At 36.5% G+C, this 18,652-nt stretch overlaps 1 long non-coding RNA gene across 1 annotated transcript in view; it reads right to left on the minus strand.

The window, feature by feature from the left end:
* LOC123285960 (uncharacterized) overlaps positions 1-16,628 on the minus strand; it is a 296,087-nt gene extending 279,459 nt beyond the window's left edge. Inside the window, exon 1 of the long non-coding RNA XR_011503750.1 lies at positions 16,433-16,628. This is a non-coding gene — a long non-coding RNA (uncharacterized lncRNA). The remainder of the gene's footprint in view (positions 1-16,432) is intronic.
* Positions 16,629-18,652: the final 2,024 nt, after the last annotated feature.

The raw sequence follows: 18,652 nt of genomic DNA on the forward strand, positions 1-18,652 counted from the left end.
TGGGGATAATACTCAAGGAGTCTTATATGGAAAAGAAAGGCAAACATCAGTTTGGGGTAGAACCTCAGAATTATGATATCAAACACACTATATAAGGTTAAGGTTTAGAATATCTTGAATAATTAAGTTAACGTTTCCCCAAGGCTATCCCTCTCAAGTGATATTCATGGAACCTTAATAATATAATTAAAATTAGTAGGTAAAGGGGTAGACGTTAAAGGATTTTGAACTGAGAAGAAGTAAAACAAGAGTTGCTCTGATTTGACAGCTAGAAGAGAGTGTTATGATGGTCAAATGATTGATTATGAAGGCCTGAAATTGATCTTGGAAGTAAATAAGAAAGAAGATGGATTCTAAAGGTATCATTAGAGATGAAAGCATTAAGATTTGAAAACTTTTTTGCTATGATGGGGATAAAGTATGGAGAAAGGGGATCAGGAAGAACAAGGACTCTAGCATACATGACTAGAAAAGATTAATGTCCTTAACAGAAAAGACACCTAAAGGAGTGGGCGTGTTGTATGTGTATTTTGCAGGATGGGTGGTCAGCACAAGGCTGTGAATCTTGTTAGGTTTTATATATGTTGAATTTGAGTAGATATGAAGATAACCAGAAGAGATGGTTAGCAAAGAGTCAGAAATGCAGAACTGGAAAAAGACAAGACTGATTTAAGATATATCAGCCCTGAGAAGATATTTCAGACCACATCAATGGATGCAATAAAAATTATAAAGATATAAATAGAGAATAGGACCAAGAACAAAATCTCAGTGAGTGACTAAAATTAGGAAGTAGAAAGAGGAGGAAATCAAATGCTGTTTATCCCTCAGCAATAATATTAATCGATCATCTGCTTCACCAAGATGGCAGAATGACACTGTTAGTACTTGATAATTTATAATAACACTATTTATTATTCCATTTCTCTTACATTAACAAAAAATATTACTATTTTGCAAATATTTCCAGTAATGTGATTCATCCTCTATCCATGCATAAGATATGTACTCATAAGTGTAAGGTAACATGTTAGGTCTTGGGAGATAAGTAGATTAATAGCATATGGTACCTTTCTTCAAGGAACTTATCCTGAAGGGTGTCAAACATCTCTAGTACATATTTATGAAGCACAATACTCATTCAGATTAAGGTAATTACTACTTAAACTCCTTCTCATCAATAACTTACCCTTGACTAGGACTTCTAGTATTTTTACATACAAATTTTCACATTTATCAACACATTTGATCTTTATAACAACCTTCTTAAGAAAGACAGGCAGGTTTGTTTCCCCATCTGACAGCTTCTTCTGGCCTAACCAGCCACATCCTCATCTCTTAAGAGATCTGTCGGTAGGGGCAGAGTGTGGGTGATGGGAAATGTGGTGCACCTCCAGCTCCCCTTCTTCTTAGGGAATACTGAAAACCTGTGGCTTCCTTGGAAAGGTTTCTCCTATCACTAAACGTCAAATCTTTTCCACAATTCCTGGTCATCAGAGGTGCATGCACTTTCCCTCAGATTTTGTTTGTGGTTTTGTTGATTCAAAATTATATAATATAGAAGCATATTTTAACATTTATTTTCTGCATATAAAGGTGACAAATTCATTATACAACATCTGAGACTACAAAATAGTAATAAGAAAAGCATCAATCACATCAATTTTAATGCCTCTAAAATTGCCACTTAAGAGGCAATTATCATTAAGATTCTGGTGTTCTCTATATCTATAGCTAGAGCTAGGTCTATATTTCTATCTACTTTTATCTATCTATAGTGATGTCATATTTTGCATTCAAATTTGTACCCTACTTTTATCACTTAACATTATTTTATTACTTAATAAAATCATTTTCCCTGTGATACTATTCAATTCCATTCTATAGATGGAACATAATTTACTTCACTATTTCTTACAGAAGAGTTACATTTGAAAGTTTTGTCTGGGAAAGGTGGAGCATAATCTTTATCCATAAGCCTCATTTCTATAGTATTCCATGAAAATAAAGAGACCTTTAAAAAAACATAGGTGAAAAACACTAAAGAGAATATCCACAGCACTATATAATCCCATTAACTCTGAACTTAGCCTACTCACGTTTTTATTAATGATTTGGATAAACGTGTCTGTGGGATATTCTGATCAACTGTGCAGATGGCATGAAACTGGGAGAAATAATAAACATGTTGGATGATGAAATCATAATCCAAAAGGATCAGGCAGGTTGAAATGATGGGCTTAAATGAAAGAAGAGCGCATTTGTAAAAGGATGAATATAAATTTCCATGCTTGAGTTAGAAACGAAAAAAATCAGTAGTATATGATATGAAATGTAATTTAACAGAAAGTTCATGCAAAATAGAAACAAAGAAAGAGACAATGGTATAACGTGACTGACAATAAAGCTAATGTAATTTTTGATGTTTTAATAAAAATACTATGTCAAAAACCAGAAAACTGAACAGTTATTTTCATTTAAACTGTTCAGATCAAATGTGGAGTTTGTTCGGTTCTCTGTTCTGTACCTTAAGAAGGATATTTCAAATGGTCACCATTTCATAGAGAGTGCTTATGTTGCAAAAAAATCTCAAAATATAACACACAAAGAGAGCTGAAGATATTAAGGATATTTAGCCAGGAGACAATTATAGTTAATTCTAGAAATTAATTCAATAGCTGTATTAAAATATGTGGAGGGATTTAGGAAAATTAACTTGACTTGTCCTAATAGACTTGTTTTGTGTTCTGTGAAAGCAAAATTAGGACCTAAATAGGTTCTGATACCAGTTCCAATGAGTGTTGTTGGGGGGAAGTTTCCCTATATCAACAAGCAATTCTCGGGACACCAGCTGGGTGTCATACAATTCAACTCAATTCTGACACTATCTACTTGGAGATAGCATCAGATTCCACAGGTTAGGGACTCAGTCCCACAAGATTGCCCTCCATTCAGATGCCAATCACAAGTCTGGTTACCTGTGCTTCTGACTCGACTGGCTGCAAATTGGAGATTTCAACAACTCCCTCCAACTCAGCATGTCAACTGCAAGTCCAGGTTGTTATCTGTACTTCTGACAGAATGGCTATAAAGCAAAGGTTCCCATGACCCCCACTTTTGGTTCCATTAGTTTTCTAGAAGGGCTCACAGAACTCAGGAAACCCATTTACTCCCTAGATTACCAATTTATTACAAAAGATATGAATCAACAGAGGGATGAAAGATATATATGGCAAGGTCCCGAACAAAGGAACTCTGTCCTCAGGGAGCTTGTGGTCCAGCATGGTGGCACATGGAAGGGTTCTGTTTCCCCAACCTGGAAGCTCTATGAACACTTTCCTTTTGGATTTTTATGGAGGCTTCATTACATGGGCATGGTTGATTACCTCATTGGTCATTGGTGATTGATTCAACATCTAGCACCTCTCCCCTCCCTGGAAATCAGGGGGTGGGACTGAAAGTTACAACCCTCTATTTATGGTGGGTTCCCCTAGGAGCCAGCCCCCATCTTTAGGTTCTTTCCAAAAGTCACTTTCATTAACATAAACCCAGTTGTGGTAAAATGGGTTTGTTATGAATAACAAGACATCCATTTCACTTTTAGGGCTCTCAAGCATTTTTCCAGGAACCAAGGACAAGCAACCAAATATTACAACAAAAGATGCTCCCATTATTCTTACTGCTCAGGAAATTCCAAGGTTTTTGGGAACTGTGAGCCAGGAACTGTGGATGAAGACCAAATATATATGAGAAATATATTTTGTCATCTAAATGACCAAATTTATATATTTCTTATACATCACAAAATTGCAGGACTAAAGAATGATAGTTATGAAAAGATTAATTTTGGCTCAATACAAGGAATTTGGCTCAATATGTAACAATATATAAAAATAATAATATAAAACAGTTTAAAGTATCTAAAAATAGAATGGGCTGTCCCAATCTACCTCATGACTTTAAGAATTTTCAGTCTCTGGAACTGTTCAAGCAAAAATCAGATAACTATATAATCATCTACACTCCTCCCCACACAGTCTCATCTATTCGCATTGCTTAAATTGCCACTATTAATGATTCTAAATATTGATTTCAAGTCTCATCTGTATCCTAAATTCTAGACACTCAGTTATCCCACCCTCCTTGTTGTCTCTCTATCAGTGGTTCTCTACTGGAGGCGATTTTGTCCTTGCCTCAGAGAACACTTGGAAAAGTCTTGGGACATTTTTGGTTGGCACAACCTGAGAGGGGTGGGTACAGGCCAGGGATATTGCTAAACATCCCAAAATGCACAAGGCAGCCCCCCTACAACAAAGAACTATCCAGCACCAAACATCAATAGTACCAAGGTTAAGAAACATTGTTCTACATGCATGTCCAACAGGTTACAAACTCAGCAGGACTAACTCTCAACTCATTATCTCCACTCCACTATCCTACTTTTCCCTTAAAATCTGAAGTCTCCCCTCAATAAAGCTTACTTACTATTCCCTATTATGATTAATGACATCATTAGCTACCCAATCACATGAGCTAGAAATGTCAGTCATCCTTAACTCCTCTCTTTCCCTCATCTTTGATCTACTTCTAAAGTGCCTTTCTAAATCTTCCCCTCCTTTCCATCAATACTGCCACTGACTTAGCTCAGTCTCACACTCTATGCCAACAAGATGTTTGCTCTAATTCATCTTTCACATTGTTGCCACATTGCCTTATAAAACACAAAGGCAATAGTCCTATTAGCCCACGCAGAAACCACAAGTAAGCCTCCAGGGTCCAATGAATAAAGTTCAAATTCTGAATTGACAGGGAAGGTGCTAAACAGTCTGGCCCCAAGTTCTCTCAACACTTTCATCCCCTACCACTACCTCCTCCCTGTGGATGCTAGATTATAATACTTTTAATGTCCTTCTTAAATACTGAGATTCCATACCTCTAATATTTTTCACTTAGGGATGGAGGAGACAGCAGTGTTCGCATTAAATATGTCCCATTGTATTGCTAACTTTATATGAACATCTAGTATCTTGTTTCTGATAAGGCTTTGAGTAGACCTTCTTAGAATATATCAGGAACAGGAAATGTAAAATGGTCTCTTCCCTACCATAGTGATTACAGCTGTTTTATATATTTGGTAGCAAAAGAAAGACACGAGAAGGTATTTATAGTTTGCTCTGTGATATTTTTTAAATATTTACATTTTATGAATAAATACTTCCAAAGATCAGGAATCCAAAATGCCAGCACATGTTATATTCTCCCACTGTGTATGTTACATTTTCTTTTTATGGAGTATTAAAATTTCTTCAGGGAAGGTTAAAAATGTAATAGTCCTTTGAGGGTAGTATTGAAAGGAAAACAAATATTTGACTCTCTAATGTGTGTAGGCAGGGTGAGATGACTGGACGTACAGATGGTTAAATGTTAAGCATGAAGCTAAGGGAGACCTCATAAAATATATTCAAGTATGCACTGTATTGAAATATATTACAGGTAACACAAATCTCAAAATCTCTTTTAATATGGTGGAAAAAAGAGGCATGTTTTGTGGTGCGCAAAACAGTACGCCCGAACCCTTTATATTTGCCTTTGGAATCTGGACTCCTCTATACTGTCACACACTGGTTCACAAACAGTCTCCTCCTCTGTCTTGAAGCTGAGCCCTTCCTAAGTAGACTATGCTGCTGGCAGCCAAAAACAAAGTTAGGTGTTGCAGGGAAGCAGGTCTGGGGTTACAGCCAAGTCTCTCTAAAGCGGAGAGTTCTCTAAATAATTAAGAGTTGACTGTGATGGCAAAAGTCTTCTTGCAGGTGCAGATGCCTGTATTTTGGAACACAAATAGCCGCTTTAAGATGCCGCCCCTATCCCACCACGATCACCTGATTTTCACAGCGTTCTAATCTTAGTGGAGCTCTTAACTCAGGGATCTCTTTCCAAACTCTTCCAGGTGTGGGATGGAGCAGACAAGCAGAGAAGACAGGAGAAGGTGTTGCATAGAAATAAAAACAAAATAATAAAATAAAAATGTGGCAGGGGATAAAGGCCCTTCTGCTATTTCCCAGGCCTTTATCTGCCTTTAACCACATAATTTGATGAATTACATTCAGATTTAATACCTGAAAATGAGCCTTCATGCATACATTGCTGACATTTTGGGTCGTAAGTAGACTACTCTATCAAAATGAAGCTCCAGACATCAATTAAGATATCTGTGTCATCATCGCAGCTTTTTGAAGAAAGCATATTTCCTGGAGTTTTATTGGCTGAAATTCTTTTATTTCTATTAGTCTCCTGCATTCCACATTTATCTTTGTAATAAATTAGTTTCGATATAATTTAATTTGTTATCAGATCCTAAGAAACCATTCCACAACAACAATTTTGGAACACTTCATTCCCTAAGGGCCATACAGGAAATTTCCTCAACAATACTTTTTATAATAAAACCCAAATCAGTAATTGATCTGTTTAAGTAGAGTTTTAGGCAAAATTAAACAGAGCAATTTCTCAAGCTCTGCAGTTTGCTTATCAGCAGTAAATGAAAGTTAAAAATTGCAGAGCAATTTTCAAAGTATCATTTTCTGATATCTAGCCTAATAATTATACAAACCTAGATTTTTCATATTCTCCTCAATGTTATGTGGATCATCAAATCAGCTAAACAGTATCCTTTTCTTATTGGTGGAGTTTTTCATATCTCACAAACTCAATACATTATTTCTTTGGCCATTTGTAATTTGCCCAATCTTGCAGTAATGACAAAGGCTGGGGTGACTCTCCACTTTTATTTTACAGAACAATTTCAACATGCAACAGTGAAGTAACCTAAGAAATATATCCACAAAGCTTAAAAAGATGTACTCTAAAAACTATGATGGTACATATGAAAAGCGTCTTTGAAATTGACCTTCAAAATCATAAGCATACATCAGAATAATTTGTTACAATGAATTTTACCCCCAAATTTTAATTTTTATTTTAATAAATGGGTACAAATTTGACAAAGCTAGTCTGTAGTGAATCTCATTTCCTGTATGTGAGATGTCCACATAATAAGCTCCCTTTGACACTGGCTAGAAGATTTCACGTAGAAAGTGGCAATTAACGAGACTCTAGGAACCTTAGCAAACTGAAAAACCCATAAACATGCCAGAATAGAAGGTACTTTGCACAATGATAAGAATGAAAAATACCCAGAAATTTTGGTAACTAGAACTGTGTAGTACGAAACTATATTGTTATTGAGGATATATAAAAAGAACAGAGATAGGGTAAATTTCTAAGCTAAAGGATAGAAGAGGTCTTTACTTTGACGAAAAGTCATTTCTCAGGAACTAGGTGAAACGATTGGCATGATCATTTAGTCAGACAATCCTGGTCTTTTTGGGTTTTTTTCCCAGGTATATTCATAAATATTACCTCCCATCAGGACTGTCATCAGGATTCAATGCACAGCAAATGGGTAGTAATGTTATTGTCACTGTTGCCTACGTATCTCAAGGGCAAGGTTATTCGTTTGCATTATTTATAAACCCATTTAATGTTTGGCACAAAGCTCTGCATATGAATACTACATGCCTAAAGGACAATGATGATAGGTGCCTGAAATTTGCATACAAAATCATGAATACATAAAATCATACTGTAAAGTGCCTTTTTAGGATTCAGCCACCATTTGTTTGTTTTCTGTATGTGGCTGATCAACTGTGGAAGGTGAGAAGGCAAGTGGAAAAGGTCAAGAAATTACAGCTAAAAGAGAATTTAGATAAAACCACAACCAGAGAAAGTGATTTTATTTTATTTATTTATTTATTTATTGAAGAAGATTAGCCCTAAGCTAACTGCTGCCAATCCTCCTCTTTTTACTGAGGAAGACTGGCCCTGAGCTCACATCCATGCCTATCTTCCTCCACTTTATATGTGGGACGCCTACCACAGCATGGCTTGCCAAGCTTTGCCATGTCTGCACCCGGGATCTGAACTGGTGAACTCCGGGCCGCCAAAGTGGAACGTGCGCACTTAACCGCTGCACCACCGGGCCGGCCCTGAGAAAGTGATTTTACAAGCTAGAAATAAGAAGGCAGGGAAAAGGGCTGGCCCTGTGGCATCGTGGTTAAGTTCTCACACTCACTTTGGGGGCCCAGGGTTTGCCCGTTCAGATCCTGGACACAGACCCACACATCCCTCATCAAGCCATGCTGTGGCAACGTCCCACATAAAAGAACTAGAAGCACTTCCAGCTAAGATATACAGCTATGTACTGGTACTTTGGGGAGAAAAACAAAAAAAGAAGAAGAAAGCAGGGAGGCCTGAAAAAGCCCCTCTTGCAGCTCCCTGAAGGTGAAGATGCAGCAGCTGCTCTGGACCCTCTGAAGAAGGAAAACATCAGAATGCACAGGCTAGGGAGGTAACTTGTCTGCAATATTTGCTGAGGAAGATTTTGATAATAACCTTCCAGTATCTAAATAGCACGCATTAAAAGGACAGTGATCAGCTTTTCTCAGTCTCCAGTAAGATCAAGCAAGAACATGTGGGCTTATATAGCAGCAGGGGAGATTTCAGAAAGGGTTTAACTAACCCTTAACTAAGAATTTCACAACAATGCAGGTAACTGCACATGGTAATGGATTAGCAAGAGAAGTTATAACATAGCTTCTTTGAAAGTGCTTTGAAATTGTAGAGATTCCCATTTCATCCCGAAAATCACTGCTCAAGCTCTTCTTTAGCTTTCTAAGATTTTAAGATTATATGCTAAGGGCCAATTCAAAAATACAACTATAGAGAACCTATAGGTTATATTTAACCAGATAAAGCCTAGTAATAAACTAGGAATGTCACTTTCCTATCAGTCAAATATCTAGCTTCCATTAAGTTTATCATTCCGTAACAGATCCATAAAATTAGTAGGCGCAACTGAAAATTTTTCCGTAGCTGAAGATACAGCAAGGAATTCAATACCTTCAATAATAATTTTAAAGAAATTAATGTCAGGCAGTTTACTAATTGCTGAGAAAAACAGTTTTGGAGAATATTGGTGTTAGATATTAAAAATGTTTTCTTCATATCCTCTTAAGTAAATCACATCAAATACTCAAGACACAAAAAAAGCAAATATCCTAAAACCTTTGGTATCATTTTAAAGAATTAGTAGTATACATTTACCATAGAGAACTTTTTTAAAGTTATAAAATGTTTCTGTCAAGTACTAAAAATATTGAAAGTAGGAGTTGAAAAGTAATTCACTCAAAAACTGGTTCTTGAGAACTCTCTTTAAATGACGCAGGGACCCTGTCCTCCAGGAGCTCCTTATGTAGTAGGCAAGGTCAATTTCATCAACTAATATCCAGTATGGAAGGCTGGAAAAATCTAAAGGAAAAGAAGGTAGAAGCTAATCCTATGATGTCTCACTTAAAAAAAGTCAAATCAAAAATTCAAAGCAGAGTTTTTAGTTTAGGTAGTTTCCAGCCAAGCTCTCCCACAGGAGGAGGGGAGGGGAAGCACAGGCTCAGTCCACTTCCAACCAATATCCAACGACTGCCAAATTTCTGTGTGTCATCTTAAACTTCTCATCCTCCCTTCAGCCTCATTTTTCTGGTTGTCTGTATCTCTGGTTGCCATTTAATATATCATCAAAATCACCAAGGGAAATTGTTAAAAACAAAGGCAATGACCCACCTCAGATTCTGAATCTCTTAGCTTCATGTCTGGGAATTTGGATTGTTAACAAGCCTCCTGCCAGTCCCTCAACTCCCAGGGGACTTGCAAACCCTATCAGTGTGAGAGAGTGACATATCTATCAACCTCAGTGTTAACACTGAGTCCTAGGACATATTCCTTAGGATCTCAGTCTCTATATAATATTCAAATTGATCTTCACAAAAACCCTGTGCAGTGAGAATTACTGTTTCTGTTTTACACAAGAGGAAACTGAAGCTCAAAAAAATGAAATATCATGTCGAGCTATGAGTGCCGCCAGCATGCTGTGTGGACTGCATGGTGGGATGAAAGAGATAACGGGCCTAGAGGTGAGACTTATATTTGAATCTTGGCAGTGCTACTAAAGCACCCTGATAGTGTCATTCAACCTCTTTGAGCCCCAGATAACCAAGGTAAAATGGTGATTATAATGCTGACCTTCGTAGGTCACAGCATATCATGGTCACTCAAAAGATATTAATCCATTTCCATTTGCAACTCTGTTTTTTCTTTGTAATTTCCTTAAGCGTGAAGCCATTTTAAAATGGTTCTTTTGGCCTCTTTACTTCTGAGAAGAAACACATTCCCTCCTTTAACAACCTTATTATTAGATGTTAATTAGTGATCTAAATATGATTATTTAGGAGGTACATCTGTTATGTAAAGCACTATATCAGGTCTGTTTATCAAGGTTAAAATTGGAAAGAATAGGAGAATTTCCAAAATTTGGAGATATTAAACAAAAGCAAAATTGTTAAATAAAATTATGATACAGCCACACAGTGTAATAATATGCAGTCACTAAAATTACAATTTTTAAAGAACTGCTAATGACATAATAAAATAATAGACACAAAACAGGACATGAAATTACATTTATTACACGATTTTAAATTAAAATATGTGTGTGCAAATGCATGTGTGTATATGAACGTATGTACATGCAAAGGCATCAAAAGATAGAAAGGAAATATGCCAAAGTGTTAATAGTTGTTATCTCTGGGTTGAGTAATTATGTCTTACTTTTGTTTTCTTCTTTGTAGTTTGTCTGTGTTTTACACATTTTCTACAAAATTATGTGTACATTTTATAGTGAGAAAAAGTAAACATCAAATAAAATAAAATAATTTATAAATAAAACATTTACAAATAAAACAAAACAAATAAAGAATGCTGCAAAGTATTAAAATGGGCCATGCTATCATTTGCTTCTTTTTATTCTGAGATCCATAACAGGAATGTATTTGTTTCCTACAAGGGTTTCTTCAGTTTCTATTATACCCAACATTGTAAAATGCGCAGTGAAAGATAAAGATCCTCTCAGATTACACACATTAGAAGTTTTTCTCTGACCATATTTGGCTTCCACTGGAATTCTACGAAAATATCTGCAACAGAAGGCTCTGAAGTCAGGGAACAAACTGTTCTTAACGGTGTGGGGTAATTTCTCATTTACATGGGAATCAGCCTTCCCAACAGAAAATCGCAGTATCCCCATCCCAGCATTTGGTACGAGTCTACTCTCTCCTAGGCACTGTTTTAGGCCTTTTACGTTCATTATTCTTCTCTCTGTGACTTTTGGCAAGTAACTTAATTTCTGTGCCTCTATTTCTTACATAAAATAGAATGATAATAGTACTGACTGGATAAGGTATTTTTTTGTTTGAGGATTAGCTCAGTTAATATTTAGAAAGCCCATGAGAAAATGATCATAGTATAATAATAATAATAGGTATTATTTTTAACCTTAACAACCACCTTCAAGAGGCATGTATACAATTGCCCCAGATAGTGGATGAAGGCACTGAAACAGAGTTTATTTACTTCTCACCTTATAAGTGGCACTGAGAGTCAAACGGAACTTTTACTGACATCAAAGCCCATGCATAGTCATTAAACCATCATGCAACAGACAATATTCATAAATATTCACAAACCTTTTGTAAACTAGACACAGACACTGAGCAATATTGGGCAAGACTCAGCTCTTGCCTTTAGTCTAGTGAGGAGGGCAGGCAGATCTTCAAGCAGTAAGTGTGAACGCAAGGATGAGAATATGAGGCCATAACGGCAGAGAGAAAGGTGCCAAGAGTATTCTAGAGAGATTGGGGCAAAGCTACCTGGAGGAAGCCAGCACCACAGCAGAGATCTGAAGAATGAGTTCGGAGTGAGCCGGCAAGCCGGTGAGGAACAACACGCAGTTGGCATTTGCTTCCTTGTGTTCTGTGCTGGAACTCTGGAGCTGCCAACACTAACTTCATGCCAGGTGACAAATGATCTGAGTGCCCACAGCTGCAGCTGCCGCTTTATACCCTCTCCCTCCTACTTCCATCGTTAATGAGCCCGAGACCAGAAAAGAATACATCTTAGTAACCAAGAGCTCTTCTGTTAGCCTTTGGTCCAAAGATACAAGAGAAGTTCTCCACTCCTGTTAATAATACAGCCACAGATCCTTTGTTATTTTCTACTAGCACTTGCTAAAATAAAACTCTGCTGCTACTAACTCTCATTTTTATGTATCTGGGTGGCAGAGTGTTATATGTTCATAAATATATTCGTTATAAAAAAATACATGTTTTCCCCCCCCAGGAACAGCTCTAAAGCATATCAGTGCCCCCAAGGTTCCTTAAGGTTAATTCTTGCTACTAGGAACTCTTCTGATGTGCCCTAACTTTCAGCAGTTCTGACTTTGGAATATTCTACCTGCAGTTACAAAATACCCCAGAGACACAGGTGTGCCAGAAGGTATCTATTCCAGATGTAAATAGCTTTACCGAGTGGCGGCAAGTTTTGTGCCTTTATAGACATTTCCATATTTCAAATATTATTTTTAAAACAGATTTCATTTCAAACAGTTGATTTGAGGAGAAGGAACTTTGTCCTTCTGTCGTGGTGTGTCAGGCGTAACATTCCCCGTATATGGAGCCTCTAGAAAGTCTTCCATTTTGCCCCTTACAAGTCACTAGTCTGTGACTACATCTACTTACGTGAATGTGTAAAAAAATAAGAATTTAATCTTTATTTAATTGTCAACAAACAAACCAACTTCAGTGCTGTTTGTGGCTGGCAGTGTGTTTAGTATAGTAACAGGGAGATTCAAAGGAAGCACAGAAATTGTTTCCTTCCTTTAAGGAGTTTACAGTGTGATTGGAAAGGCTAAGAATCATGTTAAACTGATTCAGTGACACTCACTCTGGACAACAGTGACATCGGGACACCAGAGGAAGAAGAAAACTTTTTCTACACTAAGAAAGAGTAGAATATGGCATCCAGCAGTGGAAAATTTCCATTATTTGTGTATATTTTGCATTTGTGTATTTTTGAATGCCTAGTCTTCCGGAGAACAAAGAAAAGCCCCCAGTACTTTTTCTAAGGCATTATATTTGTATCTTTCAAACGATCGGTTAAAGAAAATCATATGCTCTCCTGAAACGAGTATTTAAAAACGTAAGTTAGAGAATCTTGATCAAACTAGCTCCAGTCTATAAAGAAAAGTCTATTTCAACTGTTACAGGAAACAACAGCTTTAAGTCAACCACTAGGGGGAAAAGCCTGCAGTACACACTGCAGTATATTTCTCTGAAACTGAATATCCAGCTTTATTTGAAGAAGCTATGCTTCCCCTAATCCATTAGTCCCCAGGCCACGCCATGCCCCAGGGCTTAGAATAAGGTGAAAGTCTTGGGTCACTATGTCTTGCTACCTCCTCTCACGTGGGCTAAAATACAGCACTCACAGCAGGTCCAGCAGGACGGAGACCAGGACTGGTGGGGAAATTTGTCATACTGACACTGAGGAGAGAAAAAGCCTGACTCTGCGCAGATCAGCTCAAAGTGAAACAAATCCTGCATCCTCAGTTTAACCAACACATATAAACCCCATCAACATATATTCTTAAACTGAGAAATTCCAAACTTGTATATTTTTAGATGAATTATATGAAACTAAATTAAGATATATAAATCATCATTACAGAGGAAAGGTCTCTCTTGGGCAAAAGGGGAAACTCCAGGTGTGTGTTTATTTTTTAATGTTGTTGGTTCAATGACATTGTTTATTTGGCCTTATTATTTGTAAGACACTGTACATTCACTTATGATTTAGTTGAGTGACCGACATTTATAAGTTCCTTTAAAATTTCTGCTTATTTTTATTTACTATCGTCCTTTCGAATGACAAAAAATTTTTTCTTCATTAATTTCTTCACGTATTGCCTGCTGCTGTCCATAAAAGACAGAGACGTCATTACACAGGGACAGAGAAAAGGACTGCCTCCGTATATGGGGGCTGGGTCCCCAAGCATGCCACCTCAGTACCCCGCAAAGCTACGGAAGCAAATGGCAAAGGATCTCTCAAGTGACCACTTTGCAGCCCCAGAATTATAGAGGCTCTAGAGAGTTTGACCTAAATTAAGTGGAGACAACCAAATATTTGAAGCATTCATGTAAAGAGGTAAACATATATTACAAGGTGCAAAGGCATTCCTCAAACTCTCCCACTGTTTCCCCGAACTTATTTGTTTAACTGCGTTACATATCCACTCTATGTCTACTGTACAGACATGAAGATGAACTGGTGAATTCTGTCTGAATAATTACGCAGTTCAGAATTGTCTTACTAACCCTTTTAAAAATGTGAAGGCAAGACTATTCATGTAAGAGGTCAAAAACAGAGTAAGATTAAACCTCAATAGTGGCTATTCTAGGGAACTTGCTTTGCATTACCTGAGCCATAAAGACATAGCTCCCAAGATTTGGTAAATTTTGAGGCTGTCAATCATTGATGAGTATTAGGAAAACTAAATGCAAATAACATAGAATCCTGGCCTTATGCCCATTTTCCATTCATTCATTCATTCATATGGTAGATAAATATTTTTCAAGAAATTTCCAGGTTCTGTGGATATGATACTGAAAAAGACTTCCATGTCTTGGAATTTCATTTAAATATGATAGGTATACAATGAATAGATTATATTTTTTTTAAAAAACTTCATACTGGTTCTCACTATCATGCACAGCACTCAGTGTTTCTAAAAGAGTACTGAATGCCTATACTGTTAGTGGCACCAGGAATGAACTAATGATGAAATCCAGAATTTTCAGCCTGATATTCAAGACCATCTCCAATACTGCCCACCTACCTCTATAATATTATTCCTTACTGCTCATATCTGAAACCAATGATGAAGGCAGTACCAACACAAACTAAATATCTGACTGGACATTATCATCTTCACTCAGCAAAATCATTCTTTCCACCCCTCCGAGAGGAGTGCCTTCCAATATGAAGCCCTTACTAAAGCCCTTAAATCAGATTTCTCCCTCCATTTAGATGATATACGCCTTGTGTATTCTCCTCTCTAACATTTATTTTGATTTGTATTTTACTGTATACTCATGTTCATGAATACGCCCATCCTAGTCACTTGACTGGCAACTTTTTGAGGGCAGGGACTGTTTCTAACTTCTCTTGGTATCCTAGGCTTGATTTAGCATACTATCTTACACAGTTAGCTCTCAATTCATACTTCTTAAGGCGAATTGTGTTATATTTGCTTATGTGCAATGGCAGAACATAAAATTCAGTGTCTGCTTCATGCACACATCTGTTATCAGGGAATACATACAAGTTTATAAGTAGTCTAACTTATAGGCTAGTTTTAGAGTAACAATACTAAGAGTAAAATCTCAGTCTCTGCTATTTCCAATTTAGTTCTGAACTTCTGAATCTTTCAATTTCTGGCTAGTTTCTAACGTAAACTCCTGGTCAGAGCTCTTGTGGATTCCAGCTACAGTAACTTCAAGTCCAGGGAACCTATATTTATATATCTGTGCATCCCATTTTGATATAACCACTTTGGCCAATATTTTATGCTCCAAATATAAAAAACAACCTTTCCTCAGTATTTAAAAGCATAGAAAACTAAGTGCATAATTGAATGAAACTTAGGACATTTAAAATATAACACTGAAACAAGTACATTCTTTAAATTCTGATTTATTATTTTGGCAATAGATAATCTACATACTAAGTTATCTAGATAGAAATATTATGTGTGAAAGTGCAAAAATCCATCCACATCCAACACAAGCATTTTTATAATTGTGCAATAATTCTGAATCTGGGTCACATATACATGTGATTATGTACACATACACAACACACATTCCCATGGCATATTAGACCATACAAAATGTATGTACACAAGATATGTATTTTTGATCATTAGTGTTTTCATAGCTACACAACATTCTTTCTGTCACACAGATGTGAAAATCATTCATACTTTATAGGTGTGATTATGTCTACACCTACAGGTAAAAATGATTGATTATCTAGTCCAGGGTACTTAAACATATTTTTTTGGCTATTGTCTTTAAAAGTCATATCTGGTAAAACTACATGGTAATATGATTTAGGTTTACTTTCTTTCTTTCTTTCTTTTTCTCTAACAAAGAAACATAAAAGTATTACGGTGCCATTATCGTGTGTTTCTTTAGACCATTACTAAGGTCATATTTATATCAATAAACAATATTCTGTAAAGCTTTAAGTATATCACGTTGGAAAATGAAAGAAAGATTGTGACTTCAAGCCCCCATGATCTAGGTGAGAATGAAATGAGGGTATACACGTAGGCACAATTCAGGACACAGAACGTTTGGTACACAAAGAATGATCAGACGGGTTCCTACCCAGCACAATTCCATTCAGTAGTTTCTCATGCACGTACCAGCTCAGCTGCCCACGATCCACGCTGCTTTTAAATACTACAAAGCAATTTACACTCCAACTGCCGCCCGCTTAAGTTCTTCCTTTTGCTCTCAGAAATGGAAATACTTGGACACTGAGTGATGCCCTGTTGCAGCTGCCTCCCAGAGTCCTTCAGCAACTCACCTCGGAGCCGCGCTGGGTTAAGCCCTGCCGCTCCAAGCTCATTCTCCTCAGCAGCTGGCAACTGGTCGGCCGCTGGGCGGAGAGAACGAGCACCAGGGCGCCATCTGGAGGCGCATCGAAGAGGCTGCAGCAAACTTAGAACAACTAGGTGCAACAAGAACGGTCAGCAAATTCTTTGTTAGATGAGCATAATGTTCTTATTTACACTTTTTTGTGCAGACCAAAAAAAGCAAGAAAGCCTCATTCTGTTGCCTACGAATGTTCTATTTCTTTCATATTTCACAATAAAGTAAAATCTGTGATCTCATATACGTACAAATAAGGGATAGCAAGTTAATTTTCTACTTCTTGACTCATCTCCAAGGAAAATAATGAACACTAGCTACTATCAGAACTTTCCAGGATTGGGGTATTTAATTCAACTCAAAGGTAGCCTTCCAAAAGAGAAGTCTTATGCCTCTGAACCAACACAATCCAAGTGTGTTAAATATGCTCTGCTGCTTTAAAATATTACAAACCTTACCTCTGGAAATGTTTAGTGTATTCCTTATCAATGCATTATACTGACTGGAGTATGAGAATACCGTAAAACGGTTTCAGTTACAGTTAGTGTGATAAGGTGTTCATATACCTTTAATATTTCAACAAAAGCCCCTTGAAGTAATTTCCCTCTAAATATCTCTCTAAGCTTCTTTCCATTAAAAAGGATAATTTGTATACCTGAAGGAGATATAAGTTTAATTAATTAATTGACTAGAACACTTAAAGGCTTATATACTGTGATATGCATTTAGAAATGTGATTATTGGATGTTTCATTATTCCCTACAGATCAAAATGAATGTGCATCGCTGTCCCAGCCCCCACCCTCTTCCTACTTCCTGCTTGCATCAAGAGCTATGATTTCACTTTTCCTTTAAAATTAAAATTTGACTTTGAAACTATTTAACAAGGGACCCATCTACAGTGACTGTATATTTTTCCAGGCAAATGTGGACCATAGCTTGATTATATCCTCTGTGGGGCCCCTTTGAGAAAGAGAAATTCTTAATTAGTTCAATTTCAAATCAGTGTTTGAGAATTTCTGGCAAGATAAACACAGAAATTTGTTTCATCAATATTTCACCTCAACTTTTTATTTCCATGTGTATGGTAAATGAACATATTGGTTTTTCCAACACATACCATTAAACATATTCTAAAGAAAAGTATGATTTTTTCTTTTAAATAGACTCTCTCTATATACAAAATATTCAAATATTTAAATATTTAAATAGACTCTCTCTATATACAAAATATTCAAAACATAATTTTTATGAGTTTGTAAAGTCTGAAAATTTGTGTGCTGGTGGGATTAAAAATAATGTTAACTCTTCAAGTCTCTATACCTTCAACTCCTAGCATTGTGGAACGTGAAAGCATTAGTTTACTAACTGACTCCTAAATTATATGACTTATGCTGCACTATGGTTAGCGTTGTATAGAACTTCTTAGAAATACAAGACGCTCAAATATACAGTTTAAGAATGCAAGCAGAATAAATAGTATTTAGAAACTTATAAATAATAAAGTAACAAACACTAACCAAACACAGGTATGTCCAACTTTTACCAAGTAAAATTTGACATATGAACACTTAAATGTAACACACAGATAAATTAGGGGATAAAGTTTCCCACTATAAATGTCTTGGCTTTACAAAATCATTCTTTAAGTAAAAACCCCCAAGAATTTCAAGAATGATTTTATTGAAAAAAATAGTCACATGCATAAACAAAAAAAAAAAAATGAGACATTAAGGAGAGGAGTAGACGTGAATTTCACAGCCAAAGACACTGTGTCTATGCTCATCAGAACCAAAACGATAGGAGTTGATGCTACATGAAAAGGAGATGATTATGTGGCTAGGGGAGGGAGAAAAGTCTTATGGCCATGTGTTGTCCCATGAAAGAAAGTCTAACAGTAGTCTTAAGACACTAAGAGAAAATATAGGAAAAGAGTAAATCACCAAAATAGAAGTATACTAAGGAAGTGGAGTAAATTATTTCTATTTCCAC

Source organism: Equus asinus, chromosome 5 (assembly GCF_041296235.1).
Source record: "Equus asinus isolate D_3611 breed Donkey chromosome 5, EquAss-T2T_v2, whole genome shotgun sequence".
Lineage (NCBI taxonomy): Eukaryota > Metazoa > Chordata > Mammalia > Perissodactyla > Equidae > Equus > Equus asinus.